Source organism: Triticum dicoccoides, chromosome 3A (assembly GCF_002162155.2).
Source record: "Triticum dicoccoides isolate Atlit2015 ecotype Zavitan chromosome 3A, WEW_v2.0, whole genome shotgun sequence".
Classification (NCBI taxonomy): domain Eukaryota; kingdom Viridiplantae; phylum Streptophyta; class Magnoliopsida; order Poales; family Poaceae; genus Triticum; species Triticum dicoccoides.
This window is the reverse complement of record NC_041384.1, coordinates 279,294,019-279,307,482: the sequence shown is the minus strand read 5'-3', so window position 1 is coordinate 279,307,482 and position 13,464 is coordinate 279,294,019.

Sequence of the window (13,464 nt, the reverse complement as noted above, 5' to 3'; positions counted from 1 at the left end):
AAAAACTCCGCTTTGTCAGTAGAAACTCTTGTAAGCACACACACGACGTAAAAAGAATAGAGACCCCGCTTTAATGGAGGCTCCGGTTTATTATATAATATATACATCGTCATAAATATGTACATATGAAGAGCCTATGGCTCAAGTATAGTAAGGCCAAAGTAGAGCTATGTTCCACGGCCGCTTGGTATCCTCCTCCGATTTACGTGAGTCTTTGTGCTCTCGAACATCAATGAGGTAGTATGACCCGTTATGCAGATTCTTGCTGACCACAAAAGGTATTTCCCAAGGTGGGGATAATTTGTGCATATCAGTTTGATCCTGGATGAGCCGGAGCACCAAATCGCCCTCTTGAAAGGTTCTGGTCTTAACCCAGCGGCTGTGATAACGTCGGAGATCCTGTTGATAAATCGCCAAACGTGCTGCTGCAAGATCACGCTCCTCATCTAACAGGTATAGAGAATCCTGACGTGCTGTCTCATAGTCCGCTTCAACATAAGCTGCCACCCAGGGCGAGTTGTGATGGATGTCACTAGGGAGAACCGCCTCCGCTCCATAAACCATGAAGAAAGGTGTGTAACCCGTCGATCTGTTAGGTGTGGTGTTGATGCTCCATAACACAGAAGGTAATTCCTCCACCCAACAACCCCGTGTCTGCTTCAAAGGAACCATAAGCCAGGGTTTAATACCTCTCAAAATTTCTTAATTTGCCCTCTCCGCTTGACCATTAGATTGGCGGTGAGCCACCGATGCTATATCAAGCCGGATGTGCTCATGTTGGCAAAATTTCTCCATCTCTCCCTTTGACAGATTAGTATCATTATCAGTTATAATACTGTGTGGAAAGCCAAACCGGAATATCACCTTTTTGATGAATTGAACCGCCGTGGCCGCATCACACTTACTGACAGGCTCTGCTTCCACCCATTTGGTGAATTTATCAACTGCCACTAATAAGTGGGTCTTTTTGTCCTTGGAGCGCTTAAAGGGTCCAACCATATCAAGCCCCCAAGTTGCAAACGGCCATGTTATTGGAATCATCCTCAGCTCCTGAGCCGGAATATGAGCACGGCGTGCAAATTTTTGACAACCGTCACATCGTTTGACTAAATCCTCAGCATCAGCATGAGCTGTTAACCAATATAAACCGTGGCGAAAAGCTTTAGCCACCAAAGACTTTGAACCAGCATGGTGACCGCAATCCCCTTCATGGATTTCTCACAAAATTTCACAACCCTCTTGAGGAGAAACACAACGTTGAATCTCCCCTGATACGCTGTAACGATGTAACTCTTCGTTGGGTATGGTCATTGATTTGGAACGCTGAATTATCTGCCGGGCCGAAGTTTCATCCTTTGGTAACTCGCCCCGGTTCATGTAAGCTAGGTACGGGATTGTCCAATCCGATATGACATGCAAAGCTGCCACCAATTGAGCCTCCGGGTCAGGAATGGTCAACTCCTCCTCTGTTGGTACTTTGACCGACAGATTATGCAGCACGTCAAGAAAGATATTTGGTGGGACCAGTTTACGCTGAGAACCAAGGCGGCTTAAAGCGTCCGCAACTTCATTCTTTTGCCAGTCTATATGGTCCACCTGATAACCCTTGAAGTGACCAGCCACTGTGTCCATCTCTCGTCGATAAGCAGCCATGAGTGGGTCTTTAGAATCCCAAGTGCCAGACACTTGTTGGGCTACTAAATCTGTATCCCCAAAGCACTTAACTCGGCTTAAGTTCATCTCTTTAGCCATCCGAAGACCGGAGTAAGGCCTCATATTCATCTTCATTGTTAGTACAAGGGAACATTAAACGGAGGACATAATAAAACTTGTCACCTCATGGGGATGTTAATATGACTCCAGCCCCCGAGCCCTCCAACTGTCTGGATCCATCAAAGTGAATAGTCTAGTATGTTTTATCTGGTTTTTCCTCTGGTGCCTGCAACTCCTTCCAATCATTGATGAAGTCCACGAGTATTTGGGATTTGATCGTTGTGCGAGGTATGTATTTGAGCCCGTGAGGTCCAAGCTCAATAGCCCATTTGGCAATCCGGCCCGTTGCTTCTCTGTTTTGAATGATATCTCCGAGAGGGGCTGAACTGACCACTATGATAGGATGACCCTAAAAATAGTGTTTAAGCTTCCGGCTTTCCATAAACACTCCATACAGCAGCTTCTGCCAATGTGGATACCTCTACTTTGACTCAATGAGCACCTCACTGATATAATAAACCGGTCGTTGAACCGGATATTCCTTGCCAGGTTCCTTGCGCTCCACCACAATAGCCACGCTAACAGCTCGGGCATTAGCAGCCATGTATAGCAATAATGGCTCCTTGTCGATCGGTGCTGCAAGCACAGGTGGTTCAGCTAACTGCCTCTTCAGATCCTCAAACGCTTTATCAGCTGCCTCACTCCAGACGAAATTATCTGTTTTCTTGAGCATCTGATATAAAGGGATAGCCTTCTCCCCAAGACGACTGATAAACCGGCTCAAAGCCATAATACGGCCGGCCAAACGTTGAATGTCGTTGATACACGCCGGTTTAGCCAAAGATGTAATTGCAGAATTTTTTTCTGGATTGGCCTCAATACCTCTGTTTGACACCAGAAAACCCAAGAGCTTGCCTGTCGGGACACCAAAGACACACTTCTCCAGATGGAGCATCATCTTGTAAACCCGGAGGTTGTCAAAAGTTTCTCTCAAATCATCTATCAATGTTTCCTCCTTCCTGGACTTTATCACAATATCATTCACATATGCATGAACATTGCGCCCAATCTGCTTATGAACACAATTCTGAACACAACACTGATAAGTCGCCTGGGAACTCTTGAGTCCAAAGGGCATGGAGACATAGCAGAAGGCTCCAAAGGGAGTTATGAAAGCTGTTTTCTCCTGGTCCTTAACTGCCATTTTGATCTGATGATAACCAGAATAAGCATCCAGAAAACACAAATGATCACAACCTGCCGTAGCATCAATGATCTGATCGATACGAGGGAGGGCAAAGGGGTCTGCAGGACAAGCTTTGTTCAAGTCTGTCTAATCTACACACATACGCCAAGTGCCGTTTTTCTTAAGAACCAACACCGGATTAGCCAACCACTCTAGGTGAAAGACTTCCACGATAAAGCCTGCGGCCAACAACCGAGCTACCTCTTCACCGATAGCCTTACGCCTTTCTTCATTAAAGCGGCGGAGAAACTGCCGGACCGGTTTAAACTTAGCATCAATGTTAAGTGTGTGCTCAGTGAGTTCCCTCGGTACATCGGGCACGTAAGAAGGTTTCCATGCAAAGATGTCCCGATTCTCACAGATGAACTCGATGAGCGCGCTTTCCTATTTGGGATCCAGGTTAGCGCTGATGCTGAACTGCTTGGATGAATCGCCAGGAACAAAATCAATCATCTTAGTGTCTGTGGCCGATTTGAATTTCAACGCCGGATCATGTTCCGTAGTTGGCTTTTTCGAAGAGGTCATACCTGTCGGATCAACTTGCTCCTTATAAAACTTCAACTCCTCTGTGGCACAAACCGACTCAGCATAAGCCGCATCACCTTCCTGATACTCTAGAGCGATCTTTCTGCTCCCGTGTACTGTGATAGTCCCCTTATGACCTAGCATTTTAAGCTGTAGATAAACATAACACGGCCTCGCCATGAACTTAGCATAAGCCGGCCGCCCAAACAAAGCGTGGTATGGACTTTTGATTTTCACCACCTCAAAAGTCAATGTTTCTGACCTTGAATCATAATCATCTCCAAAAGCCACCTCTAAGGCTATCTTGCCCACCGGATATGCAGACTTGCCAGGCACCACACCATGAAAATGGTATTTGACAGTTTAAGATTCTTATCTGTCAACCCCATATGGAGGAATGTATCATAATATAGAATGTTGATACTACTTCCCCCGTCCATAAGTACCTTAGTGAACTTGTATCCTCCAACTTGAGGGGCCACCACTAAGGCCAAGTGACCCGGATTGTCAACCCGGGGTGGGTGATCCTATGTACTCCACAAAATGGGTTGCTCAGACCAGTGCAAATACTGAGGCACCGCCGGTTCAACAGAGTTTACTGCCCTCTTGTGAAGCTTCTGATCACGCTTACACAAGCTAGTGGTGAAGACATGATATTGCCCACTATTTAGCTGCTTAGGATTGCTCTGATAACCCGACTACTGCTGCTGCTGGTGGTTCCCCTGATGGTTGTAAACTCCCTGGTTGCCTTGGTGCCCTTGACTGATGTGTCCGGTTTGAGTACCCTGAAATCCTGAACCGGAACTGCCACCTCCGTAACCCGGCCCGTGGAAACCACCTCCTGAACCGCCGGGCGGGCCATTATCATACTGGAACATATTGGAGTTCTTGAAATCTCGCATGATATAACAATCCTTCCAAAGATGTGATGCTAGCTTCTCCTTTGATCCATGCTTTGAACAGGGTTGATTTAACAAGCGCTCCAAATTGGGGCCTGAACCTCCGCCCCTCTAGGGCTGCTTGCACTTACGATGCTGGCTATTCTCCTAAGCATTGGTGTTAGCGACAAAGTCCAAGCTGTTGTCGGCTTTGCGCTTACCACTGTTCCCATGGCCTGCCGGATTATGCTGCTGACCCTTCGTGTTGCCGTTCTTTTTCCCTTTCCCCGGTTTGTCCTCCTCTGAGTCAGGGTCTTTGGTATTATCTGAATCAGCGTATTTAACCAAAGCAGCCATAAGTGTTGACATATCATTGCAGTGACGTTTGAGCCTTCCTAACTTCTGCTTGAGCGGTAGAAAATGGCAATTTCCCTCCAACGTTAGCACTGCAGTATCTGCATTGATACGATCCGATGAATGCAAAATCGCTGAGACCCGCTTGACCCAATGGGTCGTGGACTCCCCCTCCTCTTGGACACAAGCGGCCAGATCCACAATTGACATGGGCTGCTTACAAGTATCTTTGAAGTTCTGGATAAAATGGTGCTTCAATTCGGCCCATGATCCGACAGAGTTAGTTGGTAATCTCTTCAACCAAGTACGAGATGTTCCTTCCAACATCATGGTAAAGTATTTAGCACACACTGCCTCATCCACATCTAACATCTCCATTGACATCTCGTAGCTTTCAACCCACGCCTCTGGTTGTAAATCGGCGGTGTAATTTGGTACCTTACGAGGTCCCTTGAAGTCCTTGGGCAATCTCACATTATGCAAAAGCGGGGGTGAGACACGGCACCCCTAAGGAACTGAATACCACACCTGGCTCTACTGAAGCGGTAGGGTGGACCGGAGTATGTTGACGAGCTTCGTGCCGAGCTGCTAACTCGGCCTCTCGACGCGCGCGACCATGATCCACTACATCCTGTGCATTAGCACCTCCCCCTGCCGGGTTGTGTCCTTGCGGCGAATTACGGCGACGCGTACTGCTTGACATGGGCGGTTCATCCTCAATGTGTCTGCTATAACTCCGGCTTGGACGGGGAGTGGAATGAATCCTCTCACGATTGTGTGAATATGCCTGCTGCTGATTTAGCGCTGTTTAAAGGAGATCTCTGGCCCGACGTGCCTCAATCGGAACTGGTGATTCGTCGTCGGTTGGGAGGGCTGCCAAGCATGAAGTGACGGCCACAATGTTGTCCAACGGGTTGGAGTAATGCCCGGGAGGTGTTGGTACAAACTGTGGCACAATATTGTTCTGACGAGGCGGGTCCATCGTGCGCGGTTGAACCGGCGCTCCTGTTCCTGGTACCTCCGTCCGGTTCAATATTGGCTGGTTACTAGTTCCTTCTCCTGGCGTATTGAAGAGATTTTGTGGCTCGTAACCCGACGGGAGATGCGATCGGTACCTTCTTCTCATGACTTCTTCGGAAGCGTTCTGATCGAGCCTAATCCGGTAGGCCTGAGCTTCCAACTCAGCCCGTTCTGTAGCCATCCTAGCATTCTCTGCCGCTAGATCCGCATTTGCTGATCTCGGGCTGCTGCATCCACCTCTGTGGCCATCAATGTTGCCAAAGCATCGAACAAGTCAGACAGGACTTGATCCGGAGGCGGTGCAGAGCCTCCTCCCCTGCCAGCGTGGCGGTTGTTGAACTGGAGAGTATTGCTGCGGCAGCTGACGAATGAGGCGTTGACTGTGTACCGGCCATGAAGATTGCGGCCCGGTTTGGCAGATCAGGGATGTCCGGAATACTGTTGCCCTCGGATCCTCCACTAATCCGGCCATCCTGCAACTGATAGAGCGATTCAGTCTCTCCAAAAGATTCGTCGTCGGAACGAACAACGGTTTCTCCATCGGACGCCGGTCCGTCCTCGTATTCTCCTCCATGGATGACGCCTACGGAAACATGCTTCGCCACGGGCTGAACCGACGAAGGGCTTGCATGCTGAGCCGTCTCGATGATGTCGGTGCAGATGTCCGGCTCAGGGGCCGGTTCGCCAATCTTGCTGATGAAGACGTGAATCCCACCAAAGGGGACCCGGTACCCGTATTCGATTGAATCAGCCTCGGGACCCCATCCAGCATTGTCGATGTAGAGCTTTCCACAACGACTCTTCATCATCCGGCCCACATCGTATCCCTTGAGTCCATCGAAGCTGCCCTTCAAGAACTCGAAACCATCGTGCGATAGCCCCACGGTGGGCGCCAACTATCGTCGGTTTGTCATGACAGATGTCCTTGTGAAAGGACTTAGTCGTGGAGCCATGGCAATGGGTTAGCCTAAAGGGGTTAAACCGGACAAGGGTACACGGGGAGTTTATACTAGTTCGGCCCCTTCGATGAAGGTAAAAGCCTACGTCTAGTTGTGATTGGTATTGCTAGGGTTTCGAAGGCCAGGGACTGAATCCGCTTTGTCTGGCTCTCGAGTTGTTGTCCGTTATCCCTAAACCTCTGTCGGGTCGTTCCTTTATCTACATAGGTTGACGCCCGCCAATTTATAGAGTCCCAAAGCCAGATCATAAACGTGTCTGGTTCGGTCTCTATCCTTCCTATCTTACAATGCAAGTTACATAACAAGGTCGGTTTACATCTACAAGCCTTAACTCGCCTCTGGGCCTTGGGCCTTCATAATGTGCCATCATTCTTATATCTTCATGGGCTTCTAATCTTCGTAAAGCTAACCTGGCTACTCCTGGCCGGTTTACGTCCAGTTGTAATATCCCCAACACTCCGGGAATAAAAGGGGTGGGAGGGCGGGAAAGACAAAGGCTACTTCCTACGGGGAAACAACGACATTGAGAAAGAACTTAGGATTGATTTTGCAAAATACAAAGAGAGTCGAATCAACTTGACGAGAAGAGCACCGGATGTAAAGAGCTGACATCGCAACGAACGAAGACTAACTGTGTGATCCTAAAAAAATTGAAGGGGGAGAGGAGTATATCAAAACACCTACGTCAAGATTCCTTACCAGAGCGAGGAAGGGGCTGAGGAGTAAAAAGAATTCCTACTCTCCGATATAACTACACTCTGACAAAGTTTTCTTCTAGACTCGACAATGTCCAAACTATACGATCAAACAAGGGGGCTCCTATGGTCGGTCAAGGCTCTGATACCAACTTCTCACACTCAATATGCGACTCTATCCTAAAGAACAAGAAGGTCCCACCAAGGATAGAACTGCATATTGACACGCTTTTGCAAGGTGGATATCATCACAACGTACCATTACATAATAGTTGGGTATACATACACATCATACAAATGCCACAAGAATACATCAATACATCATACATGAGAACAACATCTGACTATGGATGAAACACAAAAAGAAACTCAAACGTCATCCACCCTGCTAGCCCAGGTTGCCGACCAGGAACCATACCCAAGATCGACGAAGAAGAAGATATCCAAAACAAGCAAACATCGCTCTCGCGTCATGATCAGCGCATTACCTATACCTGCAACTGTTGGTGTAGTAATCTGTGAGCCACGAGGACTCACCAAACCCATTACCATGGGTATCAAGACTAGCAAAGCTTAATGGGTATGGAAAGGATAAGTGGTGAGCTTGCAGCGGTGACTAACCAATGTATGGTGGCTAACTCACGAGTACAAGAGTAAGATGAGAAACTACGCAAACGGTCACAAACTAGTAATGATCAAGAAGTGATCCTAAACTACTTATGTTCAAACATAACCCAACGGTGTTCTCCTCTCGAACTTCCCCGAAAAGAGACAGTCACGGTTACGCAACAAGGTTGGTGTATTTTAATTGAGTTTACTTCAAGTCCTCTACAACCGGATATTAACAAATTCCCATCTGCCACATAACATCAGGCACAGCTCTTGAAAGTTTAAACCCTGCAGGGGTGTCCCAACTTAGCCAATGAAAAGCTCACGATCCGCGGAGACAATCCTCCATCGACAATGGTAAAACACGTCCAGCAAGACCTCCCGATGCACCGACCTAGCCTGATAGGAGTTGCGTGTATCTCGTTCTCAGGGTACACCGAATGGGAGAAGCTACGAGTAAAACCAGCCCTCGAGTTTCCCCGAGGTGGCCCCGCAGGTTGCCCCTTTGGTACCAACACCATCAACACTGGCCCCCCTACTATGTAGAAAGAATCCTCGAGTTCATGAAAGCAAACTGTTAGTACTGGCCCTATGCCAATTAATTATGTAGTTCAAGTATTATTATGGCAAATGTTAAAACCAATGTTGGGTCTTGCTGGAAGAGTATTATTGAAAGCGAACTGTCAAGATGGCCCCATAACCCTCACCGTGTTAGGGACGCAAAATTAAGGAACATAACACTGGTATGATAGAAACTAGGGTGGCAAGAGTGGAACAAAACACTAGGCATAAGGCCAAGCCTTTAACGCTTTACCAGATATATAGATGCATTAATTAAATAAGAGATATTGTGATATCCCATGATATCCATGATATCCATGTCACAACATGGAACAACCTGCAAAGGGGCTGAGCAAAGCGGTAACATAGCCAAACAACGGTTTGATAGGGTGGGTCAAAAGGTTACATGCTATCATGGCAATTGGGGAGGCTTGATAAACAAGTGGTAGGTAGCGCGACATAGCGATAGCATCGAGACAACTAGCATAGTAAAGATAGTAGTGAGATCCAAGGTGACGGTCATCTTGCCTGAAACCCCGCTAGGAAGAAGAACAAGTCCATGAAGAAGACGATCCCACGTAGTCTAACGAATCCTCACAATCGCAACAAAACAAGAACTATCGAGAAGGAGCACAACCGAAAAGAAGCAAACAACATGGTAAACACACAACACATAAACAAGATAAGATTCTCAACCAAGTATGATGCATGAAAAGGCTACATGATGCTACTCATGGCCAGAGATGATGCATAGAAGAACAACACATCAAAGCAAGTTTAAATGAGGCTGGAAACAACATATAACAATTCCGGTAAGTCCACATATGCAAATTTCGAAATTGGCCCAGATCTGAGCAAAAAATTTAGTTAAATTTGTTAAAAAGCAAGTTAAAGTGCACCAAGATGATCTACACATCTTTCTAATCAAGGTACATATAAAGTTCGTTTAATTCGGAGCTACAGACTGGAAGATATGAGCAAAACAAGTTAAACATGGCATTGATGCAAAAACAAGCAAAGCAACATCGCAAACACTCCAAAACATGGATGCAACAAGATAACATGAAACTATATGCAAAACTAAGCAAGTTTCATATAGATCATGCTCAAAATGAAGCAACAGTTCAACACATACACTCAATACAAGTTTCACACACATTCTGGCCAAAACAACAACTAAACACATTGCAATCAAGGAGACAACATGCTACAGGAAACATATTGACACATACTTGAGAAGCACTCAAAGTATAGATAAAATGCTTCAATTATCATTAAGGTTCAGGTTCATAGGCATCAAGATTAATCCAACATGATCAAAGCAAAGGGCAAATTGATAACACAGATTATGACTTAGTGACAAAACAGGGCATACATGTGAGCAGGAATAACATGTTGACATGTTGGAAGCATGAAACAATGATGATATAGTTAAAGATCATGGCAAACAAAAGCATGGCATTAAAGTACAGGTTAAACATGGCAAAACATGATTACTAAGCATCTCCATATGAGCCCTGGATCAATGGAAATCAACAAGACAAGATGCAACATGATATAAGCTGATTCTTCAACTTTGAGGAAATCTGGGAATGCAAAACAATAACATTATGATGCTGACTTTGGAGGCACATAACAGCAAGCATCACAATTTTAGTAATGATGAAATAGACATGGGCATGTAGTAGACGTGATACAATTCAACTTAGTCCATGGGCACAAGTTCATATGAAGCATGGAGTGTTTACTATGATACTTGCAAAAAGGAACATGTTGTTAACAGGTTGACAGATTTAGCATGATGGCAACTTGAGAGCAAGAAAGAGTCAAAATACAACAAGTTATAAGGCAACGGAGGGCATGGCATCAAAGTACACATAACAAGGAGCAAATAACATCAAGACATCGTTACCAAAAGGCTCAAGGACTAGTGGGAACTATCAAGACAAGTTTAAAAGTTGTAACAGTTTCAGCAAGTGTAAAATAGCAACATCATCATAGCATGTTTGCAAGCTTGGAACAGAGGTCATATGAAGTCCAAAATTAACAAACTTGGCATGTGGACAAAGTACTCATAACATACTTCAATTCATGTAATTGGAGCAACTCCAAAAGAGGCATAGATTAAACAATAACAAGCTCACAACATGGCATCATGAAGTTAACAGAAAACTGGAACATCATTTAGGAATGTTCATGGCAATGAGAGTGTATGCTACAGGAAATAATCAGGCATCAAATGGCATGGCACGATAGAGCATAACATGGACATCAAAATATATCAACTAGGCATCTCCAGATTATGCATGGAATTGATGGTAGCTTCAAGTTAACATAGCAACATCAAGTAACAATTACAGAAAAAATAGCAGAATCAAGTAACAGTTATAGTAACATCAAGTTAACATAGCAACATCAAGTAACAGTTAACATAGCAAAATCACTAAGTCTCAGAAATCAGCAACATCAAGTAGCACACCTTGGAAGCTTGTGCTAGTCACCACAAGGCACACAAAAAATACATGGATGGCACCACTGTAAAGATGGCATGAAGATGCTCCTAAAACATGTTGACATGATGCTCAAAAGACAAACACACAAAATGCTATGAAAAAGACAAATCAACAATTTATGACAATCTTCAGCAGTTAACATCATTTAGCACTTTTGCAAAAATAATTAAGGCATCAATATGAAGAGTAATATGCATGCAAATGACACTAGCATGTAGAGCACTCTGAGATGAACATTTTGACATATCATGCACACAAAACGGAGCAACATGCACATAGTTATGACAAGATGAAGATGCACACATGATGCTGATTTATAAGGACTTAGAAGAAAAACCACCTCGGGGATGATTTATAAGGACATGTCCGGGTGCCACGCGTGCAAGGTCGGCCATAGCGGCGCCGGCGACGGGGTGGCGCGGGATCGGGCCCAGGTGGGCCTGCCTCGGGCCCTGCGGGACGGCGGCTGTGGGAGCTGGGCAGGGGCGACGTGGCGGCTCCGGATAGGATCGGGCGCGTCGGAGCAGACGTGTCCAGCTGTCGGTGGACAAGTCCGGCAGCGCGGAGGAAGGGGAAGCTATGGTTTCGCCCGTGATTTAGGAGGGGGAGACTAATTTATAGGTAGAGGGAGCTAGGAGAGGCGAAATGAGGTGCGGTGTTCGCCCACACGATCGTGATCCAACGACGGAGAGCATGGGGGGTTTAGATGGGCTAGTGGGCTGTTATGAAGGGGTGCCGAGGTGCAAAGAGAAGGGGCTTCCGATGGTTACATGTTTAACCGTTGGGGCATCAAACGAGCTCCAAATGGAACGAAATTTGACAGGCGGTCTACCGGTGATATACCAAGGCCACTCGGCAAATCTCGAACCATTTCGAGAATGTTTTTCTCCTGCTCACGAAAAAAGATCTGAGAGGTGCAACGGGTGCATGTGAGAGTGTCGGATTCTAAAATGGCCAACAAAGAGAAAGACTGGATGCAAGTTTGGATAAACAAGATGATGCAATGCACATGATGACATGGCAAAGTGCAACACGCAAGAAAATTGTAACGCCCCAAGACCGGAGCTTCAGATACCTTCCATATTTCCGAGATTCATCATGTGATTTGTTTTGTTCATTGCATTCACATTTGCATATTTTGCATTTCATCATGCCATTAATATTGCAATCGTTCCAAAACTATTTTAAATAAATCGTATGGATCTTTGATCCATTTAAATCACTTCTATCTAGGGTGCTATTATAAAGTATTCCATGGATGTGGAATTACCGTTGACACACTTGCAAATAAATCCCAATGCCTTTGTTATCTCAATTCTTCGTCTCCGACTTGTCCTCATATTATTTTATCGTTTTATCGAGGCTCTTCCTAAATATTCAACATTTTTGGAAACTTCAGATTCCTACTCCTTGTTCAAACCATTTGAACTAAATTCAAATGTAAACCTTGCAATCTTGCCCACTCCATTTTTCTTGAAACGAGCACATTTTTATGAGTCCGAGAAAATAGCCCCCTTGCCCAAATCCTTTCCCTAACCCTCCCTTTCTTTTCTTCTCTCTAATTCTTTTTCCTTAAAATAAATATGGGGGAGAGAGAGAGAGCACAGCCTTGTAGCCCAGCCGGCCTCTTCGGCCTAAGCAACTAGCGCCGGCCCACCTAACCCTCCTAACCCTAGCCGCTCGACCCCTCAACCCCTCTCGTTCCCATCCGCCGCCACCCACACCCGCATGCATCGAGCCAGGGAGAGCCCTGCTCGATCCCCTCCTCTCTCGAGGCACCGTCAGAAAGGAGAGTAGCGCCACTCTTCCCCAATCCCCATTTCTCCCTCTCAACCAGGCCCGCCACCGCCATCGCGACCGTTGCGGTCCCGCGCCCTCAAGCTCCGACGACCGTTGCCGCTCTGTGCACCCCGGCCATCCTCCTGCGCCCCTCGCCTCTTCCTCGCGTGACTCCTTCCTCTGTATCCTTTCCTCGGCCTCGAGCTTCTCTGTCGGCCAACACGGATCTCCGCTTCCCCTTCCTCGCGTGGCATGGCTAGCCCTACCGCGTGTCTGGGTTGCTCGCCCGCAAACCTCCTCCCCGCCCGCCCCTGCTCCCTTCTCCTCGCAGCTGGCTTCGCCTGTGCTGGAGCACGCGAGTAGCAGCAGCCTGAGCCGCTCCTTGCCTGCACCGTGCCATGGCCCTCCCGAGGCCATCGTCGCGCAACACCTCGTCGACCTCCTATGTCGTGTCGCTGCCTTGGTCTGTCACCGACCAGAGACCAAGCGCCCCTACTCCTCTTGGTCCGTCCTCCTTCGTGCGGAGCAACACCACCACGGGTCCTCGGTCCGAGCCACTACTCACCACCGACCAACGCCGACCCAGGACAGGACCTTGCCAGGTCCACCCCG